General features: G+C 41.9%; 1 non-coding gene across 1 annotated transcript; it reads left to right on the top strand.

Moving 5' to 3' along the window:
* Positions 1–3,863: 3,863 nt before the first annotated feature.
* On the top strand, positions 3,864–3,970 carry LOC121441264. Its single transcript, XR_005973445.1, has one exon. It is a non-coding gene; the product is annotated as a U6 spliceosomal RNA (small nuclear RNA).
* Positions 3,971–4,566: the final 596 nt, after the last annotated feature.

Genomic DNA, 4,566 nt, shown 5'->3' with positions numbered 1-4,566 from the left:
CTTCTTATTGTAGCCGAATTCCATGCTGCTGGCTTTCAGCCTTCCTCCTCACTCAGTTCCAGCAGCATTATCACATCTCCTCTTACCTCCTGTGTTTGTTCTTAAGAATTGCCTGTGGGATTAGAAACTTACCATAAAGATGAAAGAAAATGAGCCGTCCATTAAATATATCACCTTTGGACTTTTTAGAGATGTCAGCTTTGCCAAACACCACAGGAGCCCCTGCCACTCTATGGTAACACTTCCCCAAATGCATGCTGTCTTTCACAAGAAACTAAAGAACACAGACCCTCTTCTTCCCGTCCCCCCCCCCCCCCCGAGACAAGGCTGTTGTTTTTGTGCCCCAGGTTGCTAGCATGTGGGAATGTTGTGGTGTGAGAAAATATCAACACCCTAAATGTCGAGTGCCCTTGTTTTCCACCAGTTCTGAAGGGGCCATTAATCATTCTCCATCCTTGCATCCTTCCGCTGTCTTTATTAGAGAAGCTGTTCTTATAATTTCTGTGGAGTATCTGTGGGTGGTGCCTAACCTTTGACATTGCCCATGTAGCCTGACTGATGGAGGAATAGTCGGGAGAGTCTCCTAGCATCAGCCTGGATAGAGAGTTCAAGGGCATCAGAAAAGGTTCTGTGGTCAAGTGCAATCAAGCAGAAGGTAATAGAGATGTGGGGGGGGGGGCAGCCTAAGGCTAATTTTTTCAACCTTGGTAGTGGGGTATTTTTAATTCTTTGCTTAAGGAAACTCTGAAAGCATCTTCTTTCATTTTCCTCTGGGCCAGGTTATAAAAGGTTCACTCTGCACACCTCTCACTAGAAAACCGCTGATAGCAGAAGCATGACACGTCATTCCTGTTGGAACCTTGCAGTATCTTTCACCCACAAACACCTTGCTCTACTCAGTGGAGTTCAGTGATGGAAACCAAGAACTTGTGAGTCATTTAAACAGAAGGGGTCTGACTTTAGAGAATCACATGTTCTTACACTGTAGGGAGTAGTGCCTAAGCAGGAATGTGTGTCAGAAGATCATAGGCATGACTGGCCCAACACACTCCCACTTCTTTTTTTCTTCTTTAGTTTTTCGAGACAGGGTTTCTCTGTAGCTTTGGAGCCTGTCCTGGAACTAGCTCTTGTAGACCAGGCTGGCCTCGAACTCACAGAGATCTGCCTGCCTCTGCCTCCGGAGTGCTGGGATTAAAGGCGTGCGCCACCACCGCCTGGCTACAATCCCACCACTTAACAGCAATCAGCAAGGTGATCACCTAGACTCCAATGAAACAGGCTATCTAGGGAGCAAAAGATGCTCCTGCTGCCTCTGCATAACCTGGAGAAACAAGGAAAACAGTGAGAATATGCTACAGGGACACTCCAAACTGCCGAAGGGTACAGACACAGCAGAGGCGTGTTCTCTGTCATCCATGTGACTTCTCACTGGTAAAACCTATACCCCATGTGTACAAATGAGTTGAAAAGGGGCTGAAAAGTATGGACTCAGCCCATGTATGGGTTCCACATCTCAAATTCAATCAACTGTGGATCAAAAACTTTGTTTAGAAAAAATGCATCTGTACTGAACATTCCTTAGACAGTATAGTATAACTACTTAAAAACTTTTGATTACATTTATTTTGTGTGTGCACACATTATATATGGACACACACACACATATGGGGGCATGAAAATGCCACGTTGTACCCATAGAAGTCAGAAAAATATGTGAGAGTCAATTCTGTCAATTCTCTCTTTCCTCTATGTGGGCTCCAGGGTTAAAACTCAGGTTATCAGGCTTCAGCACAAGCACCGTTAGCTGCTGGGCTATCTCGTTGCTTCCCTTTGCCATTTTAAAAAATTACATTTATCTATGTATGGATTTATTTAGCTGTGTGTGTGCACACACGCATGTCATAATACATGTGTGGAAGTCAGAGAGGACAATTTGCCAAAGTCATTTCTCTGTTTCAAAGATGTGGATCACAGGAATTGGGCTTAGGTCGTCAGGGTTGGCAGCAAAGCACCTTTACCTGCTATGCCATCTTGCTAGCCAAAATGTAACTATTTATATAGCATTGGTATTGTGTATTTAAAACTATCTGGAGATGATTTAAAGTATATGGGAGGATGTGCACAGTTTATATGTAAGTACTATTGTATTTTTAATATTGTATTTTCAGTAAAGAGTTTGATTATCTTAAGATTTTGGCATCTAGAAGGCTGTCGTGTATCTTAAGATTTTGGCTTCTAGAGGATTATCCTGGACAACTCCTCTGTAGCTACTGAGACACAAATATATTTAACTTTCTAGAGTTTTTAGTGCAGTAAGACATGAAGGAGATGGGAAAGGATGTCATATACCAACAAATCACAAGCATGTATGTTGTTTAATGGGCAGCTACTGCTTATTAACTCAGTCCCAAGCGGCCCTCTAGGAATGCTTTGTCACCCCTCTGATGACGATATGAGGAGTTGTTTTGCCAATTTCCCATGTATCAGAGGCTTTGAAGTCCTTGGCACAGTCACAACCATGTCAACAATACACACTCACTCAGGACTTCACTCACTCCATACAGAACTAGTTCGTAGTGGTCACTAAATAAATGGATCCCTATGACTATGCTAACACTTGCCAAGTGTATATCATGAAGGATTCAGTGAGCATTTTGTTGACTAACCACATGTGATTTTTCAAATGTCTTGATGGTTACTTCTGGACTATCTTTATGACATTTGTTTATTTCTGGAAATAGTAGACATTTAAGTTTAGAGGTGAAGGATTGCAGGCAGGTGGGAGCTGTGTCCCACAAAGGACAGTGGACTACTGAGGTTACTCTTGTAAGAAGCCGAGGAAGGGAGGTTGGAGACAGCAGTGGTGTAGCAGTTAAAGAAGAGGTACTGAGAAGAAAGCAAACTGAGTATAGCGTCAGAGACCAGGAAAGACCATTGGTAGAGGATGGGAGGTCATGGGGAGAGGTGTAAGGTGAAGGTTGGGGAGTCTCAAAACGGGACAGTACAAAGAGTGAATGGCGGAGATGGAGAGAGAGACAAATGTCAGCTCGGCGAAGACTTGGCCGTGCACTGAACTACAGGACACTCTGCTCAACACTAGTAACTTTCAAAGTCTCCTTTGTTTTAAATATCCTAAAAGAATTTTAAAATCCTAAATTTAATATTGAAATTGATGTTGGAGACAAGGAGATTGACATGAGATTGAGGCTAGCCTGGTCTATATAGTGATTTCCAGGATAACATGGGCTATAGAACCAGATCTTGTCTCAAAACCAAAATAAAAACTACGATCTACTAAAATTCAATATGTAAAACATACATTTATACATAAAAATTTTGAGATAGGAACTTTTTACTGTTTATCTGGCCTTGACCTTGACCTTGTGATCCTCTTCCCTCAGCCTCCTCCTAAGTACTGGTATAGCTTATCATTCCTATATTCATGAGGACCTGCAATGTTTTATGTATGCATGGTATTGTTCAATCAAATGCTCATCACTTCTCCCTGGTAAAATTTGGAGACACTTTTGTACATTTCAAAGTCTATATTATTGTTATGTGTAGTTACCATGCTAAGCAAGGAGCTATTCTTTCTTATTCAGCTGTGAGTTGGTGGCCATCATTCCATCAGTTTACCTTTCTAAGATCTACAACAGGACAGCTAATAGATATTAAGTCACAGTTAAACAGGAGCAAGTAGTAGCTCACTTCCCCAGCTTTTACTCCACTAGTACTACAAGCCCTAGCCTGGACAATTGGGAAAAATAAGGGATATCCAAATTGAAGAAATAAAAGAAGCCATATTGTCCCTGTGCATAATGTGAACCTAGGAGACTAAAATCTCCACCAAACAATTGATTAGAGTGCTCGCTTCGGCAGCACATATACTAAAATAGGAAGGATGCAGAGAAGCTTAGCATGGCTCCTGCGCAAGGATGACACGCAAGTTCGTGAAGCCTCCCATGTTTCTCCTCAATAAAAGAATAGATAAGGAAAATGTGGTACATTTACACAATGGAGTACTACACAGCAGACAAAAATAATAACATCTTGAAATTTGCAGCCAAATGGATGGAGCTAGAAAACATCATATTGAGTCAGGGAACCCGGACCCAGAGAGACAAATATCACATGTGAGTTAAAAACCACTTATGAATGGTTTTTAAACATAAAGCAAAAAAAAGCCTACAAATAACAATCCCAGAGAATGTAGACAACAATGAGGACCCTAAGATAGACACACATGGATCTAATCCACATAGGAAGTAGAAAAAGACAAGATCTCCTGAGTAAATTGGGAGCATGGGGACCATGGGAGAGGGTAGAAGGGGAAAGGGAGGAAGGGAGGGGAGGGTAGAAAAATGTAGAGCTCAATAAAATCAATAAAACAAATCAAATGATTAGAACCAGACAAATTCAGCAAAGTTGCAAGGTACAAAATCAGCACAGAAAAATCAGTAGCCGTGCTGTATGGCAATAGCAATTCATCTGAAGCAGGAATTGAGACCAGTGCTGCCTGGGAGGCTTTAGCTGAGAATCTGCAGCCCAGGCAAGCTGCGGCACATT

The sequence above is a fragment of the Microtus oregoni genome, unplaced genomic scaffold (genome assembly GCF_018167655.1).
Source record: "Microtus oregoni isolate MIOR12 unplaced genomic scaffold, Mior012 000074F_005, whole genome shotgun sequence".
In the NCBI taxonomy this organism is placed as follows: Eukaryota; Metazoa; Chordata; class Mammalia; order Rodentia; family Cricetidae; genus Microtus; species Microtus oregoni.
The sequence above is the reverse complement of the archived record's forward strand: the minus strand, read 5'-3'. Positions and strand labels throughout refer to the sequence as shown.